The sequence below is a fragment of the Dendrobates tinctorius genome, unplaced genomic scaffold (assembly GCF_039654945.1).
Source record: "Dendrobates tinctorius isolate UK_male_01 unplaced genomic scaffold, ASM3965494v1 ptg000058l, whole genome shotgun sequence".
NCBI lineage: Eukaryota > Metazoa > Chordata > Amphibia > Anura > Dendrobatidae > Dendrobates > Dendrobates tinctorius.
In genome coordinates, this window is record NW_027361726.1 from 17,911,656 (window position 1) to 17,931,286 (window position 19,631).

The following is a 19,631-nucleotide window of genomic DNA, read 5'->3' on the forward strand; positions in this document are numbered from 1 at the left end:
CATGAGGTAACTACAATTCCTGTGTTCTGACCCTGCGGTAACTATAAGTTCATGTATTCTGACCATGGGGTAACTACAAACCCTGTATTGTGACCATGGGGTAACTACAATCAATATTTTCTGACCTTGGGGTAGCTACAATCCCTGTATTCTGACTACAGGGTAACTACAAGTCCCTGTGTTCTGACCATGGCGTAACTACAAGTCTCTGTATTCTAACGATGGGGCAACTACAAGTCCATGTATTCTGACCTTGGGGTAACTACAATCCCTGTATTCTGACCTTGGGGTAACTACAATCTCTGGATTCAGACCTTGAGGTAGCTACAAGTCCCTGTGTTCTGACCATGGGGTAACTACAAGACCCTGTGTTCTTACCATGGGGTAACTACAAGTCCCTCTATTCTGACCTTGGGGTAACTACAAGTCCCTGTATTCTGACCTTCAGGTAACCATAAGTCCCTGTATTCTGACCACGGGGTAACTACAAGTCCCTGTATTATGAGCATGGGGTAACTACAAGTCCCTGTATTCTGAGCATGGGGTAACTACAAGTCCCTGTATTCTGCGCATGGGGTAACTACAAGTCCCTGTATTCTGAGCATGGGGTAACTGCAAGTCCCTGTATTCTGACCTTCGGGTAACTGTGTACAAGTCCCTGCATTCTGATCATGGGGTAACTACAAGACCCTGTATTCTGTCCATGGGGTAACTACAAGTCCCTGTATTCTGATCATGTGGTAACTACAAGTCACTGTATTCTGACCTTCGGGTAACTGCAAGTCCCTGTACACTCACCAGAGAGGAGTAACTTTGGAAATAGTAATTTCGCAATCATGGAATTCAGAGAGAGTAGAACTACAAATGTCAGTATAGTTTGATTTGCAGTAACCCTTTGAGACTGCATTTTTATAGTCAGAGAACATTAAGGCCTACGCCTTGAAAATAAAAGTCCCTATTTCTATCTTAAGTCAAGGGACCCTTGGAGACGGCTTAGAATTCCAAAGTCATGAAAATCCAAGTCCTGAAGTGAAGGAACTACAAGTCCTTGTATATTTTCCAGGTAAGGGAACAGTTTGTGATTTTACAGAGAAATTAGAAGTTTGGAACTACAAGTCCCTGTATACTTTATACTTCCCGTCTAGGCAAAGCCTTGGATACTGTCTGTAATTCCACAGTTAGATCATTTTAAAGTCCTACGTCTTTGTCTATTATATTAGTCAATGAGCCCCAGTTTCGGTGGTTGTGCTGGGGCTTGTGGTTCTCTAGTAGGTTGCCGATCATGAAAATCTGTTTGGGAATCAAAGTTCCTAAATAGACGTCAAGCTGCACTTAGAATAATATACAAATCCCTGGCATCCCAGAAAATTAACTCCCAATGTGCAGGACGCAGATGGGATGATTGGCAGGCACGCAAGGTGAAGGTTGTCAGAAACCATTCACACCCCCCATTACTTCACCTTACTGGCAGGGTCCCCACCATCCTGCGCTTAATTTGTTGACCTTCCTCACTTTTATTTTCCTTCTTTTGTCCCAGAGGCAAACATCTGCACCAGACCCACAACTACCTTTCCAACCTTCCCTTCCACGTGACGCCGTCCGAATTCCCATATTACACGGTAAGCCCAGTTTAGTTTGTGAGCGCGCATTTAACCATTTCAATGCTTGATGGCTAGTAAAAAAAATACATGGAAAAGAGTTGCATTATTTTCCCATGATCTGTGTTTTTTCCCCCTGTATTTGTTTATTATTAAATGTTTATTATTAAATATATTTACAAAGAAATAATAAAAAGAATTCTAATAGAAAATGCTATAGAAAAAAACAAAAACAAGAATACAAATAGATAAATTCTTTGCCTGTACTTAAATACTTTTATGTTAAATTAATATTCAAATGGATTCATCTCTCATGTCCATTCTTTAAAATGTAATGGACAACCCATGGTTATCGATGGATTTGACTGTGACTGTATATGATATCTTTTGCTTATTTTTGTGAGATGTCATAGAGGAAGGTTAATGAAAAATGCATAATAATTTGCTTTTAAGGAATTGTGAAAATAAAGTTACATTTTTGGCATTTTTTGCATTCCCCTGTAATAACATATTGAAGTGACCATTGAGCTTGCAATCCCATTTTCAGGGCATCTCTACACCTGTGGAACCATGCAAGTTAAACTGGGTCTCTCTGATATTTTTTCTAAAAATTGCAATATTTTTTAATAATTATCTTGGCTGTAAGATTGATTTTCCTCCATTGGTATAAGAAAAGTTAAATTCTAAATATAGATTTATAATATTGCTGGGATATGTATAGTCTAAATATTTATCATTTTAAAAATATTTTTTTTATGCTTTTTTTGTATTTTTTTGGGAGGAGGGGGCAATTTAATGTTGCTAAACACTAGGGAGATTTGACTCACATGACCATTTTTGTTCGGTAGAATATTTTCTCATTTTTGTTATTTTCATATGGACATTTATATTTGTGAACTCTATGAATGTTTGACACTTTGGGTAAAAAAAAAGTTACAAATGTGAAGAAAATTTTCATTATGAATTTTATGGAAAGTTGCACTAGAAAAAGTTCCCTTGTAACTCCAACCTATGGCAAAGGGGATTTGTAAATAATATTCTAATACTACAAAATAAAAAAAAATTACAATTATGATTTTTTATATTTATCATCTACACTGTCCAATATAATGAGCGTTGTTTAATAAACTTATTAGAAGCAGTTATCAGAAATATTGCCCCCGGGGTGATACTGGTCCTATATGCCGCCCATTTAATCTTGTATTATGCTACATTCTAAATGATTTAACAGGATTCCATTCATAGAGGTTAAGGCCTAAGTCACAGAATTAATGGCTCTGACTTTCCTTCATATTGGAGAATGTTTGTAATTTTGTCACTAGAGAGTTTTGGGCTTGGGGGCTCTACAAGTCCCTGTATAGTCCCTGTGTAGTGTTCCTTAAGGTAATTACTATTATACTTCCTCAATCACTGTTTTCTTTAGTACGTTACTTTTGCTGATAGTGCTCTAGAGAATGGATTTGGTGCTACACTTGGGCATTGAACAAAAAATACTTCCCAGCCAAAATTAATTCATAGAGAAAGAGTTTTGAAACTCAAGACTTAAAACACAACAAGGCTCAGATCGCAGCCAAAATCGTCTTTCGATAATCGTAATTCTTTTTTTTTCTAAAATACCAGAAAAAATGGAAAGTTAATCCTATAGTCTATTAAAGAGTCCATATAAATTTTTGGCAATTTAGAAGCTTGAAAAGTTTTTACCGATAATTTTAGATTTAGAGACTATCGTTAACCAACTCTCCTCCTAGCCCTAGATAAAAATTAACAAAATGATATAACTTTTTCTTAAGCAAATTATTAAAGAAATTTCAAAATTATTTTTTTTAACCAATTTTGCCTTTAGCGTCCCAGTTTATGACCAATAAATGATGTTTGTATGTACGGCCTAATGTCAGTGCGAGGAAAGGCATCACAAGACCCATGATTATTTCTAGCCTAAGTTTTGAATGTAAATTTGAAAAAAACTTTTATGCAAAAAAAGTATGATTTTTAGTTAGAGGTAGGAAATGTATTAAATGTGCATTTCCTCTGTAGTGAAAAATTATTATTTGTCAGCTGCAAATAAAGTGGATAGCAAAGTAAATGACATTTTAAAATACAAGAAAAAAATTTAATGCACCTTAATTTTCTGTGGTCTAGAGATTTGATGACGTTCACTAAATTGGCTAAAGAGTTAACTCATAGATAAATGATTTATGAAAGTATTGTGCATGGTTATATTCATAGACAAATACAGTTTTGTTGATTATTGTAATATTTTTATTTTTTGCGTTTTAATTTTTTCTTTTATCGTTTTGTAAATTTGTAAAGTTGGAGGTTTCTACTTGAATTATTATACATTTGAATTTACATCAACTTGATACATTTCTATTATATTTACCATTGTTATGTGTAGTAACATCACTGATGTAAGGATCACAGTTGATGATGATGACTAATATCATCATTACTTCCTTGCTATTTTCCAATTCCCAAAAGTGTTTTGCACCTTTTGCCTTTTATTTATATTGTCCATGTAGTGCCAAAAGGTGAATGGCAGTGGTCAAAACTATATTGAAATAAGTTATCTTAAGGGGACAGACCCCATTAAAATTGGGGGCATGAAAGGGGCCCATAGCCGTACCTAAAAGTTACCAAACGATTCTTAACTCTTTTCACACTGGATGGCTCAACATTTTGCTTTCATAATTGATGGCATACACTGAATGGCGTCATGTTGACCCCATTTAGGCAATTACGACTTATACAAACACATAGACGGGCATGTTTACTGTCATTCTGTGATTTGTGGAGAATGTGTGTTTGCATTTTGTCATGTTAATCAGCCTGGTTTTGTGAGGTTTTGTGATGCAGGATTTTTCTAGCTCCCCTGGTGTATGTATACATTTACGTGTGAATTGGTAGTAAAACTATATAAGCCAGATGAAGTCACAGGCGGCTGGAATTGAGAACGCGGCCCATAAATGAGCGCAGTCACATGGCGGAATGAGAAAAACACAAGAGATGGAAACACATTGAGCCTTCTTGTCAGCTTCATTCATTTGTTTTTACTTTCATTGTTGACCCCAAGATGAATAAAAAGGAAATATATTTAATTGTATACATTGTATCAAAGAACTAAAAAAAATATCAATGAGCTTCGAAGTGTTAAAGTAATTACTGTTACAATTCCTAAGGTGAAGGCTTATTTTACTTATCATTTTTTTCTCACTTTATAACTTTAATTGACATTTTTACTCTTTTACTTAGAATTCTGTTTATTGAAGACCTGATAAGATCATCATTCATCTAAATAAATGTCTGCGAAGTACAATGTATTCCTCGATTTCCACCAAAGAATTACCAATAGACGTGTAAACACTGATTAAAATGAATTTATGTCCAAATTAAAAAAAAGTTTGATGCCAGGTTTTAAGATGGTTATAAAATAGTTTTAGTGAGAAAAACATAAATGTATCAATAGTTAGAAAAGAGGATTTATACAAGGGCTATTAAAGCATCTATTATATACCGTATCTATCTCATATCTATTATCCATCATTATCTAATATCTATTACCTATATATTATCTATCCATCTATTATCTATCAATCATCTATTATCTATCTATTATCTGTCATGTGTCTATCTAATATTTATTATCTATTATCTATCTAAATCAAAATAAATGGCTTGATAAAGACGGGTCACCGTCGAAACGTCGCCACCTGAGGATCAGTAAAGTATCCACTTTTTTCTCATTGAATTTGGAGTGCTGCCTATTTTTCTTGATTTATCTATCTATCTATCTATCTATCTATCTATCATCTGTCTATTATCTATCTATTTATCTATTTTCTATATATCATCTATCTATATATCTTCTATCTATCTTCTATCCATTAATTTATATATCCAGTTGTATCATATCTATCTTATATTTTGTGTAAATAATCGACTGTTATATATCTCGTATCTATCTAGAGCAACTAGTGATGATCAAGTCTCATGAAATGATGGGGGGTACAAAAATTCCTTGCCCCGCCGCTCACTCGTCCAGCCACTGCAGTCAGGATACTCCGTGCCAGAAGCTGTGACGCAAAAATGAAAATGTACTGGAAGAGCTGAAGAGGACATTGCATGCACTGTGTTGAAAAAGCTGCAAGGAGGACTGGACACACGGACACGGTGGCTGCAACAGTAGGATAGAGGAGTGTCGAGGGAAGTATTTTTTATTTTATTGTTTGACTCCTTTACTGGACCTGTGCAACTCAGCAAAAGGTGTCTGGCTGTTTTTTTTTTTACTACATTTGCACAATGTGAATAAAAAAATAAATAATCATGTACCTGAAATCTACCTATCTATCTACATTATATATCATATAAATCTATGTGAAGTCTATCTGAGAGCTATCATCACTCAACTATTGCTGTATATTTATCATTCAATGATATTTATCTATCTTTCATTATCCCTTCATCTAATATCCAGCCACTGGGATGCATACAGTGGGGGAAAATAAGTATGTGATCCACTGCCGATTTTGCAAGATTTTCCACCTAGAAAGAATGGAGAGATCTGTAATTGTTATCGTAGGTACACTTCACCTATAATAGACAGAATCTAAAGATAAAATCCAGAAAATCCCATTGTATGATTGTTTCCATTAAATAAATATTTGATAAAATAGAAAAACAGAACTTAATATTTTGTCCAGAAACCTTTGTTTGTAATTACAGAGGTCAGACGTTTCCTGTAGTTCTTGACCATGTTTGCGCACACTGCAGCAGAGATTTTGGCCCACTCCTCCATACAGATCTTCTCCAGATCTTTCAGGTTTCAGGCCTGTCGCTGGGCAACATTGAGTTCCAGCTCTCTCCAAAGATTTTCTATTGGGTTCAGGTCTGGAGACTGGCTAGGCCACTCCATGACCTCGAAATCCTTCTTATGGAGCTGCTCCTTAGTTGCGCTGGCTGTGTATTTTGGGTCAGTGTCATACTCGAAGACCCAGCCATGACCCATCTTCAATGCTCTTACTGAGGAAAGGAGGTAGCTGGCCAAAATCTCATGATACATGACTCACCCACCTTCCCTTCAATACGGTGCAATTGTCTTGTCCCCTTTGCAGAAAAGCACCCAAAGAGTATGATGTTTCCCCACCATGCTTCACTGTTGGGACTGTGTTCTTGGGGTTGTACTCATCCTTCTTCCTCCAAACACGGCGAGCAGAGTTGATTCCAAAAAGTTCTAGTTTCATCTCATCTGACCACATGACCCTCTCCTATGCCTCCTCAGGATCATCCAGATGGTTCTTGGTTAATTTCAAATGGCCTGGACATGTGCTGGTGTGATTAAAGGGACCTTGCATGCCCTGTGGGTTTGTAAACCGCAATGGTGTAGTGTGTTACTAATGGTAATGTTTGACACTGTGGTCCAGCTCTCTTCAAGTCATTGACCAGGTCCTCTGTGTAGCTCTGGGCTGATTCCTGACCTTTTCTGAATCATCCTTACACCACAAGACGCGATCCTGCATGGAGCCCCAGACCGAGGAAGATTAACAGTCATCTTGTGTTTCTTCCATATTCTAACAATTGTGCCAACAGTTATTTCCTATTCACCAAGTTGCTTGCATATTGTCCTGTAGCCCATGCCAGCCTTGTGCAGGTCTACAATTGTGTCCCTGGTGTCCTTAAAAGTTAATTAAATTCACCGCACACTCAAGCAGACTTTATGCAAATAGGTGTTCATTTTATTACATGTGGGAGCCATGACAGTTCCTTAGACAGTTCTTTGGTCTTGACCATGATGGAGAGGTTGGAGTGTGATTGAGTGTGTGGACAGATGTCTTTTATACAGGTAACGAGTTCAAGCAGAAGCAATTAATACAGATAATGAGTGCAGAGTAGGAGGCTTCTTATAGAAAAACTAACAGGTCTGTGAGAGCCAGAATTCTTGCTGGTTGGTTGGTGATCAAATTCTTATTTCATGCAATAAAATGAAAATTAATTATGTAAAAATCCTACAATGTGATTTTCTGTTTTTTGTAGTTGGGAAAACTTGCAAAATCGTCAGAGTATCAAATACATTTTTTCCTGTATTGGAGCTGTATACATAAAGCTGTGGGAAGCATAGTCAGGTCTTTAGAATGGAGCACCGGCCCCTGACTTGAGCCGCAACTTTTGGTTTGTGTACAGAATCTAAAAAATATGGAAAACCTTAGAAGTCTCTTTTTTCTTGCTCTTTGCTGTATGTAAACCCGGCCATGCTAATACATTGTGACTGGTTGTGCGTGGCCCCGTGTTGGGATTCCTATCTCCATTCCTCTTTTCCTGTATAAACAATCACAGAAGAGGTTTAAAGTAAAGTGAGGTGCGGGGGGCGCGAGACGCGCGGGGTGAGGAATTTTCATTTCTCCTCTTTTCTTGTGGTTTTCTTTGTAAACAGTTTAAGAAGTTGTATAGTAGACGGATGTGAGGAATCACTGTACTTACTGCGGCCGAGGAAAACCCGGGAATATACAATGGCTTGTTATGATTTCCTAAATAAGCAGAAACGTATCTGCAGACTCCTGTAAACATCAGTAATGAGGGAGGATGGATATCCTCACCCCTAGCCAAAAAGTGGGGTCTGGTTAAACTTGGGGGACTAGAGGAAAACTTTAATATTTTGCCCCCTTCCTTTAGCACCATGTTGTGCACCCTGAGACCACTCGACTGTTTCATAACCACAAGTCCCAGCACTTTGATTAATAGCGATGAACAAATTGGCATTTTGCTTTAATTTTCCCAGAAAATTAAATTGGCATTGACAGAAATTGATGTGAAATGAATATTTTCTTTTATACTCTGTGGTCTCTCTAGACCTCAGACCTCAACAAAGGCTGGAAAAAATACCTGGCCACTCACCCACCTATCCTATCGCCACAGCCCCCATCCAGTCTTCCGTAGAGCTTTATCCCACCTCTTATTTTTCTTTTTTACTTCTCTGCAGCTTGCGACGTCATCTTTCTCCACCTTCACTCTGTTCCAAGTAGTCCTCTGAAGTCATGGCATGTCACCCAAGGCACCGGTTAGGCATTGGGCAATCCATGTTGTGCCTTTACGATATCTGTCAGGACAAAGAACCCTTAGGCAGGAAGCTTCAGTGCAGAGGGAAGATGGAGGAAGAGGACATTGCATTCTGTGGAGAAGAAGAGGCCGAGGGAGCTGCATGGAGGACCAGATAAGAAGGTGCAGTGAAAGAATAGATGCGCGAAAAGGTGAGGACAAGCCGCTAAAGAATCTTCACTAGGCAGCCAGCAAGCGACCCTTGTAAGAATAGCACACAGGAGCAGTGAGTGCTCGGTGCCTAACAAGATCAGTTTCATTCTCAGTAAACAGCCCTCTCAGAGGTCGACAGTAGCACCTATGCAGAGTACAGATGTAGAGATGACTGTCATCCAATGCAGTGGTCTGCATAGGCAGCAACCAAGATAACCAAGCGCTCATAATAATTATTCCACTGTATGCTTTGTCATGTCGGTCTTTGCCTGTGCAGAGCGTTGCAGCATTACAAAGTAATCGTGACTGCATAGGTAGAAAAAAATACCGTAAAGCATGCTGGGCCTCTCTTAGTGAATATAGACTGAGGTGAAAGACTGTAGACAATATTTAATGGTTTGGAGGACACTATTGTCGGCACGACCTAGACAGTGACACTATAATCCCTCTGGGATTGAGGGGTCAATATTCTGTTTGTCTTTTTCCTCTAAATGGAAAAGGCAAACAGAATTTATGCGTAAATAGTATCTGCGGCATTAATGATGCAAATTAAATCAGATGGGCCCCAAGAATATTATGGGGTCTGTCCAGGTTCCGTTTTGTGACAATTTTTAGAACAGAAGAAATGTTCTGTACACAGATTTTTTCTTTCTAAAAATGGACACAAAAACCCTCAAGGCAGAACTTTTTTCTGTTCTAAAAAATGTCTGAAAATGGACTCCATAATAATGTGTAGGACCCCTCTGCTTCTCTTTACATATCTGATATAAATGGATACTTTTCCTTCATTACATTAGTATTTTCTTAAAACACAGTATTTGCGCTTGGGGGGGTAAGAGTTTCTGTACTGGACTGGCACCAGCTGGGAGTGAAAGACTCTCTGGTGACCTGGATACAGAGGAATTATTTCCACCAGGTGAATGCACCTGGGCCATGTTGGCTTGGATTCTTCTCACAGGCCCGAGAGCAGACTCATTTGGGCAGACTTGATTTGAAACAAATAAAATTAAGTCTGGATTGAAAGTATCCCAAAAAGAGATTGATTATGCCCCGAGGTCTCTACAGACAAAAAACTGTAATAACCAGGTGGAAGGGGTTGGAAAGCAATGAGATCCTACTTCTAGGCATGTCTATAATCCTCCACCTGACGTTGGTCACAAGTGTTCCTACAGCACTGACATCAATGACTGCCCCATGTAAGTGTATGAGACCTAGTCAGAACTGGAAACTTCAAAGACGAAAAGGAGCCAGCAGAGGCGTGATAAGGGAGACACACGAGTATACGACAGGCCAGCAGGATTTTTTTTGTAACCCATTCCCAGGCCTCAAAAGGATTCAACAAAATTACATAAGGCACATTTGTTAGGTTTATGTTTAGGAAACCCAAAAACTTTGGATTCTGGTAAATCAAACATTTTCAAGGAAATTTATAATGAATTTGATTCATGTATGTGTCTCTAGGTATGTGTGCATGCATGTCTGTGTAAGTGTACATATACAGTATATGTATCTATGCATATGTGTATCAAATATTAATAAAAAAGAACAATGGAAGCTATATGCCATAAAAATGCTAAATTTTATTGAAATAAAATATTAAAAGCAATTAAAAGAGTGATATAGGGACAAAATATGCAATAGAAGCCACTCAGTTATGGTAATGCGCCAATTGGTGAAATGCATAAAAGTATCAAACTCAATCGGTAGGCCTGAAAAGGGAGAAAATATGTATAAGGGGTTAAAAGAAAACTTCCTATAATAAATGCAGTTGGCCAAAGACAAAGTATAGTACAAAGAAAATAAAATCCAGTAAGAAGAATCAATTTATGTGGTGCTTCCAAAAGCTATGTTTGATGACAACAACCCTTTGTGTGTCATAATATGCTGGCAAAAGAGTAACACTAATCAAGAATAGTAGGTGAGCTGGATTATTCTCTTAAAGTGCAGGTGTGTCAATGGTATAAGAGCCAGTGGGACCAAATTTGGAGAGGACACATGAGGGAAGCATGCGGGCACATTACCTTAAAGAGGTAGTGGTACCCCGACGCGCACGTAGCTTTATCCAGGGGAAGTGTATGACACTTAGTCACCCAACGTTTCAATATAATATATATATATATATGTATGTGTGAATGACAATGTATGTGTTGGTGTAAATGTCAAAATCGGTACATCGTATTATACAAGAAACAATGAAAAAAACTAACTCTACTTCGTATGTGGTCCATGGGAATAATAATCTACTTTTCCTCCCACAGGTCTGGACTCAACCAAAGGTCAACAACTTCATATAAAGTAAAGTAGAAAACTGAAGTTTACGGAAGAAGCCCAATAACAGAGCAACTAGTTTGGAAACAGAACCCAGAGCCCCACAAATACTGAGCCGTGAATAGACAAAGATAACTGTTTATTGCAAACAAATTGCAGATGGACCGTCTCGGGTATTCTAATTTTGGCTATTCTCATCCAGTTATTCTCATCTCGGCTATTCTCATCCAGTTATTCTCATGTCAGCTATTCTCATCCAGTTATTCTCATCCCCGCTATTCTCACCTTGACTATTCTCATTTTGGCTATTCAGCTATTCTCATCTCTCTCATCTTGGCTATTCTCATCTTGGCTATTGTCATTGGCTACTTTGATCTTGGTTATTCTGATCTTGGCTATTCAGCCATTCTCATCTCGGCCATTCTCATCTCGGGTTATCCTCATCTTTCTTAAGGCTACATTTCATCATAAGAAATAAATAAGCATCTGCCTGAAAAAATACTGTAGACACATTATGCTAATATCATAGCATGCAAGCACTATCCAGAAAACAAATGCTACATCTCTATACAGGGTGGGCCATTTATATGGATACACCTAAAAAATTGGGAATGGTTGGTGATCCAGATCGGCGCGCTGAATTTGCAGAATGGGCAAAACAAAAACTGGAACAGGACCCTCAGTTTACACAGAACATTATGTTCAGTGATAAGGCAAACTTTTTTGGGTGGGCCATTTATATGGATACACCTATATAAAATGGGAATGGTGACAGTTTTCTTGCGTAGGGTGTCTTGCATTGAAATCTGCTGCAATGACCCAGGTACTGCGTTCACCAGACATCAACACAATTTCTATCTGCTCCTCACGTGTTAACCTCTGAGACATGTCAATGGCTGTAAACAAAGAGAAACTTGTAAATAACTCATGAAAGAATAAAGTTATGTTAAAACCAAGCACATCATTGCTTATGAAATTCTCAATAAGTTTGATGTGTCAAATGACCCTCTTCCCATTGGAAAAAATAAAGTTGGATCCAAAATAGCCAACTTCAAAATGGCCGCCATGGTCACCACCCATCTTCACAAGTTCCCCTCTCCCATATACTAATGCACCACAAACAGGAAGTTGATATCACCAACCATTCCTATTTTATTTAGGTGTATCCATATAAATGGCCCACACTATATAGGTACCATATTCTGTGTAGAATAATTTTTTAACAAACGTTCATATTGATTAGAGATCCTAATCAATATGAACAGAGTAAAAAGGGTTGTCCCATTCCATAAAATCCCCAGGAACAGTTTGTTGGATAAAAACAAACCACTGATATTCAACTTCTTGTATTTGATATTGACTGCAGTGGTGACATTATCTCTACAACCAATCACTGAGCTCAGTGGCTCTAGCTATATAGACTAAACACCCAGCTCAGAGTTGCTGAGATCACTGATTGTCTGCTGTGCTGTCAACGACATCAGTATTGCAACCAAAATTAGATAACTGGACCAGCATCATAGACTAAAGGGGGCTTTACACATAGCGATATCGCTAGCAATATCGCTAAAGCGTCACCGATTTTGTGACGCAGCAGCGATATTGCTAGCGATATCACTACATATGATACTTACCTCCGACTGGCTCCCCTGCTGGTTATCACTGATCGCGCGAGAGCGTCCTGGGCCGTTTCTCGTCGGCGGCTTCCTGCTGGCGCTGGCGCCGACGAGCGACGCGTGGACGCGGGCGGAGGACGTCATCATCGCGTCTGACAGGTAAGTAACGACCGCTGCTGCGTCGCTGGTGAGATCTGCCTGTTTGGCAGCTCACTAGCAACCATTTAGCGATGCACCAGCGATCCTGATTGGGTCATGTCGTGGTCAGGATCGCTGGTGCATCGCTAAATGTAACGGGGCCCTAAGTGCTGGATCTGATAAGTAAAGAGCATCTTTTTTAAATATCTAATTGGGCCTGGTGACAGATATTTTCACAAATGACAAATGACAGAATATTGGCAGTAGGCACCCTTCTACCACCACTTGGGTACGGTCAGCAGATTACTGTAAATTAGTTAATTATTTAATGTTTACAAAACACACAGGGAGCTCCCCCTAGTGGTGGCTGCAGACAGGTCCTTCTCATGTATCTCTGTATACAGGGAGCTCTCCCTAGTGGTGACTGCATACAGGATCTTATGTATCTCTGTAAACAGGGAGCTCCCCCTAGTGGTGCTTCAGATAGGATCTTATCATGTATCTCTGTATACAGGGAGCTCCCCCTAGTGGTGACTTCATACAGGATCTTATCATGTGTCTCTGTATACAGGGAGCTCCCACTAATGGTGGCTGCAGACCAGTTCTTATCATGTATCTCTGTATACAAGGAGCTCACCCTAGTGTTGGCTGCAGACAGAATCTTATCATGTATCGCTGTATACAGGGAGCGCCCCCTAGTGGGGGCTGCAGACAGAATCTTATCATGTATCTCTTTATACAGGGAGCTACCCCTAGTGGTGGCTGCAGACAGAATCTTATCATGTATCTCTGTATACAGGGAGCTCCCAATAGTGGTGACTGCAGACAGAATCTGATCAAGTATCTCTGTATACAGGGAGCTCCCAATAATTGTGGCTGTAGACAGAATCTTATCATGTATCTCTGTATACAGGGTGCTCCCCCTAGTGATGGTTGCAGGCAGGATCTTATCATGTATCTCTGTATACAGGTAGCTCCCTCTAGTGATGGCTGCAGGCAGGATCTAATCATGTATCTCTGTATACAAGGAGCTCCCCCTAGTGGTGGCTGCAGACAGGATCTTATCATGTATCTCTGTATCCAGGGAGCTTCTCCTAGTGGTGGCTGAAGACATAATCTTATGTATTCTGTACAAACTGAATTTTGTAATTTTGCTATATGGTCTGCAGAGGATCTGGATCTCAGTTAGAAAGCTGTGACATCCACAGACACACCTAACACTCAATTGACAAGTTGTACTAAATCTGCAAATGGGTTACTTACATGCATACTGATTGTAGATAACTCAAACTCTCAACATCTTAGATTCTTGCAACACATATGCCAACAATATCTAGGAGACTTGCTGAAAATACGCTATACTCAATTAGGAGATGAATTAGCTGGGTAGAAAGGCAAAATGAGCAATTGTATGTACACAGTGCTATATAATATGATTGCAATATATTAAGAGGATAAAAAATTTATAATGAAAACACAGTCACACATTACTCATCCATTGGACAAGAATCACACAAACCAAGGTCACATGCTCTGGCATCAGGACCCATTACACAGAATGTCCGCCACTGCACACAGACAACCATCCATTCATATATACACTGCTCAAAAAATAAAGGGAACACTTATACAACAGATTAAAACTCCAAGTAAATCAAACTTCTGTGAAATCAAACTGTCCACTAAGCAACACTAATTGACAATCAATTTCATATGCTGTTGTGTAAATGGAATAGACAGCAGATGGAAATTATTGGAAATTATCAAGACACACTCAATAAAGGAGTGGTTCTGCAGGTGGGGACCACAGACCCCATCTCAGTACCAATGCTTTCTGGCTGATGTTTTGGTCACTTTTGAATGTTGGTTGTGCTTTCACACTCGTAGTAGTATGAGACGGACTCAACAACCCATACAAGTGGCTCAGGCAGTGCAGCTCATCCAGGATGGCACATCAATGCGAGCTGTGGTAAGTAGGTTTGCTGTGTCTGTCAGCGTAGTGTCCAGAGGCTGGAGGCACTACCAGGAGACAGGCCAGTACACCAGAAGATGTGGAGGGGGCCATAGGAGGGCAACAGACCAGCAGCAGGACCACTACCTCAGCCTTTGTGCAAGGAGGAACAGGAGGAGCACTGCCAGAGCCTTGCAAAATGACCTCCAGCAGGCCACAAATTTGCATGTGTCTGCACAAATGGTTAGAAACCAACTCCATGAGGATAGTCTGAGTGCCTGACATCCACAGATGGGAGTTGTGCTCACAGCCCAACACCATGCAGGACACTTGGCATTTGCCACAGAACACCAGGATTGGCAAATTCACCACTCACGCCCTGTGCTCTTCACAGATGAAAGCAGGTTCACACTGAGCACAAGTGACAGTCAGGAGACACCGTGGAGAGCGATCTGCTGCCTGCAACATCCTTCAGCATGACAGGTTTTGTCAGTGGGTCCGTAATGGTGTGGGGTGGCATTTTTTTGGAGGGCTGCACAGGCCTCCATGTGCTCCCCAGAGGTAGCCTGACTGCCATTAAGTACCGAGATGAGATCCTCAGACCCCTTCCGAGACCATATGCTGGTGCGGTTGGCCCTGGGTTCCTCCTAATGCAGAAAAATACCAGACCTCATGTGGCTGGAGTGTGTCAGCAGTTCCTGCAAGATGAAGGCATTGAAGCTATGGACTGGCCCGCCCGTTCCCCAGACCTGAATCAGATTGAGCACATCTGGGACAGCATGTCTCGCTCCATCCACCAACGTCACATTGCACCACAGACTGTCCAGGAGTTGGAGGATGCTTTAGTCCAGGTCTTCGAAGAGATCCCTGAATAAAGATTTGCAACTGGAATATTTCATTCAGTGATATCTAGGATGTGGTATTTTAGTGTTCCCTTTATTTTTTTGAGCAATGTACATATATTCACAAACACACACACATATATATATTTTCATGGGCAGTATGGAAGAGATAGGCTGATTGCACCAGAAGAAACCCCTCCCTGTATAAACATTGCTGCAGTGTAATTGTAGAAAGATTTTGGTTTTGAATTAACGAGAATTTCACATTTAGAAACGAGTCTTTTGCTCATGTGGTTTCTACTTTTGTGGTCCATGGTCTGTTCAATAATCTTCAGCTGCTGCAGCAAATAGGCTGGGCTGCCATGTTAGCCTGGCGACCGGGTAAGGGGAAGGAAATCAACGTGTTTTCCACTGGAAACCAAATATATGCTACTTTTAAGTGTCCTTGTCACCAACTAAGACGATCTGTACATAACTCTGATACAATGAATGGATACGTTACAAAAAGAGAATATCTACACTACTGAGCAAAAGTTCTAGGCAGTTGTAGAAAAAATACTGCAGAGTAAATAGCTTTCAAAATAGAAGAATTACTAGTTTTTTTTTCTCAATTAACAAAATACAAAATGAATGAACAAAAAAGAAATCAAGATCCTACTAGTATCTGGTGACTGCCCGCCAGCTCCATCATCAGTATCTGGTGACCACTCTTCACCTCCATCATCAGTATCTGGTAACTACTGGTAACTTCCCGTCATCTCCATCATCAGTATCTGGTGACCACTCTTCACCTTCATCATCAGTATCTGGTAGCAGCTCATCACCTCCATCATCAGTATCTGGTGACTACCCATCACCTCCATCATCAGTATCTGGTGACTGCCTGTCACCTCCATCATCAGTATCTGGTGACCGCCTGTCACCTCTATCTTCTGTATCTGGTGACCGCCCATCACCTCCATCTTCAGTATCTGGTGACCACCCGTCACCTCCATCATCAGAATCTGCTTACCACCCGTCACCTCCATCTTCAGTATCTGGTGACCGCCTATTGCCTCCATCTTCAGTATCTGATGACCACCCGTCACCTCCATCTTCAGTATTTGGTGACCGCCCATCACCTCCAGCTTCAGTATCTGGTGACCGAATGTCACCTCCATCATCAGTATCTGGTGACTGCCTGTCACCTCCATCTTCAGTATCTGGTGACCACCGTATGAAGGATCTCGGCAGGAGCTTGTACCAAATATCATTGAGGCCTGACCACAGATCTGTGTATGAGGCTTGTGCAAATCCTTCTGTCTCTTCACTTGATCCCTGACAGATGGGACGATGTGATATCAGGGCTCCGGGGCATCATCTCCAGGACACCTTGTTCTTAATGACATTATCTGGATGTTGGTGGTCATTGTTCGGCTGCAAAATAACTTTGGAAGCGATCAGACGCCTCCTGATGGTATTACATGATTGGTCAGTATTTACATGTAATTATGTCCAGAGCACAGCAGATCAGTACACCTCTCATAGAATACTGAGCATCTGTCCGGAGCCTACATCATACCTTATCTGCGTTTTCTTCTACATTAGAACCTGCATGTTATATTCCCCCCTTACTAGGAATGAGGTTTTTGCTAATGTGCGGCTGCAATCTTACCTGTGGCGGTTTGTGATGTGTCCTGCAGAATATGTTTAGGGCAGAATATAAGATTTGGCAAATTCCAAAAAAGTGTGTATTTTATTTTGTCAGTGGCTTTTGTTTATTTGTAAATCTGCGATAAATTAAAGCAAATTATTAAATAACTACAATAAAAAATGCTTTAACGTGATAAACAGGAAATGAGAAGAGATGGATTGCTAAAACTTCCGAATTAAGGATCATTGTAAAGAAAATTACAACGATAAAAGGTAGAAATCCTTTCAAAATGAATATTTATACTAATGGTAATTAAAAGATAAATACAAAATGAAATGATTATATATAAATGTTAGATTAATTCAAAACGGAGAATTAAAAAATAGGAAGTAACAATAATGTAATCCAAACAAAAATAATAGAACTATTAACAGAAACAAAAAACAAAATGCAAATTATTCTGACTCTTCCTAATGGCTGTAATCCCAAGCATTCTATCAGCTTCTTAGATAATTGTACAACTCGTACTTACACCACCAGGCATCCTCAGGTATTTTTAACTCCACTGACAATGCAACTGTAGAAAGACCAGGAGAAACTATGCTGTTTTCTTCCAAAATCTTGTATTAGTTTACAATGGACAGTAGGTAAAAAGGAGTAATCTTTATAGGGGAGTACACATGCATCTTGAGTAACGGCTGCTGTAGGCTAAACTGAAGAAGAAGGGATGAGCAACATAATACAGAGCTCAGCTACAGGAGGGACATAGGGACAATTTTCCCACAGTCTAATTCTACCTAGCAACAACATGGAATTTTGCTGATTGGAGGAAAACTAAACACTGAGAAATATACATTACAGGTTGTCCCCGTTCGTGGGACACAACACTCCCCATCTGAAATCGTTAGATTTCATAAGTCCTTGTGCAAGATAAGGAGACGACTCTGTCCCTCAACGTCATGAAACCTGCAAAGAGAGGAGAGAAGAAAAACAATGCATCATAATGCAGAAATCAAGTCCATACTAGTAGCAAAACGTAGAGCTTGAATAAAAAATGAAAAATGAGTCCAATAGAAAAGCCATCTTTGGAATGGGGAAGCCGCAAAATGCCAACTCTTCCACCAAGCCAACAGCAGAAATTCCAGTCCATAAGGGGAAGTAAAAGTTCAGTTAGATACTGATAATCCTGAGTCCTAGCATGGCAGTAAAATGTGAAGGTATGCTCCCCACCGTGGCAGAGTCCAGTGACAAGCCAAGTTCATGTGACTCCTGCTCGAAGGAGCCAGCAGATGATGAACCTGAAATTCATGCCAGGAGGTGCGATGACTGACCAGCTGGAAGGATGTCCAGGGTGATGAGATCTCAGCTTCCATACTGGCACCTTGGACAAACAACTTGTAAGGCAGGTTGGCTCAAGATCCTTCCTAGATTCTAGTTCTCTTGGCCCAAGTTCATTAATGAGTTCATCACAGGGTGATGCTTGGCAAGTGATCATGTTTTGTTCTACAGCAGTGTGCTGAGGCTGTGTTGCTTGGAAAGAACGTTAGCAATATTGGTAAAAGATAAGCTGTTGAAAGAGGGGCTTTCACTCTGAGCACTGAAGTCTAGCACGGCTTTGGCTTGACCAGGCTTGTGATGGAGATAGGCGTCAAAGGCTGGGACCTTAGCAGTTGCTTGCTGTGAATCCCTTGGCAACTCAGTTCTTGTGGGAAGAGAAGGTGAGGGAGCTACCCAGCTGTTGTGGTTGTAGTCAGTGGGTTTCATATTCATGATCCTGATGATCACCTTGTCTTCATCTCTAGGTGGTGAGTTGATGTCCTTTGTTGTAGGACCGAGTGTTGTTCCCTAGAGGTTATAGTCTCGAGGATAAAGCAGACTTGAATTGTCAGATGGTTGTTGTTGACACTTAATGTCGTTTGACTTCATCATCCAGTAGTGATGTGGGTCTGTCAGGAGGGTCAAGTCATGGTGATCTGACGTGATAAGGGTTTTGTAAGCAGAGATGTTGCTTGGATCCTGTGTCTGGTCGCTACAGTCATTGCCGATGAAAACCCAGACTAGCTTGAGGTGCAAGGTGTATGGTTCATTGAGTAGTCCGTGGATTTGTTGATGCATCTTGTGCAGTCATATAATGTCTCTGCTGAGAATTAGGATGTCTGCCTTGTTGCTTAAGTGGGTCTCCCGTGTCGAGTTCGTACGAATTGAGGCTGCCTCCTTGGCTCCCATCTAGAGCCTGTTCGAAGACCTTTAGCTTTGCCACGGCTGGCGCATGTTCATATTCCTTCTGCAGGGCTTCTATTTTTGCCTTCTCGCATGCAGATTCGGCTTCCATCTCTGCTTCTTTGC

At 40.2% G+C, this 19,631-nt stretch overlaps 1 long non-coding RNA gene across 1 annotated transcript; it reads left to right on the forward strand.

Annotated features, from left to right (window-relative positions):
* The first annotated feature begins 999 nt into the window (after positions 1-999).
* LOC141092229 (uncharacterized) lies at positions 1,000-5,894 on the forward strand. The gene is made up of 3 exons (XR_012232718.1): positions 1,000-1,063; positions 1,538-1,619; positions 5,562-5,894. It is a non-coding gene; the product is annotated as an uncharacterized lncRNA (long non-coding RNA).
* The last annotated feature ends 13,737 nt before the right edge of the window (positions 5,895-19,631 follow it).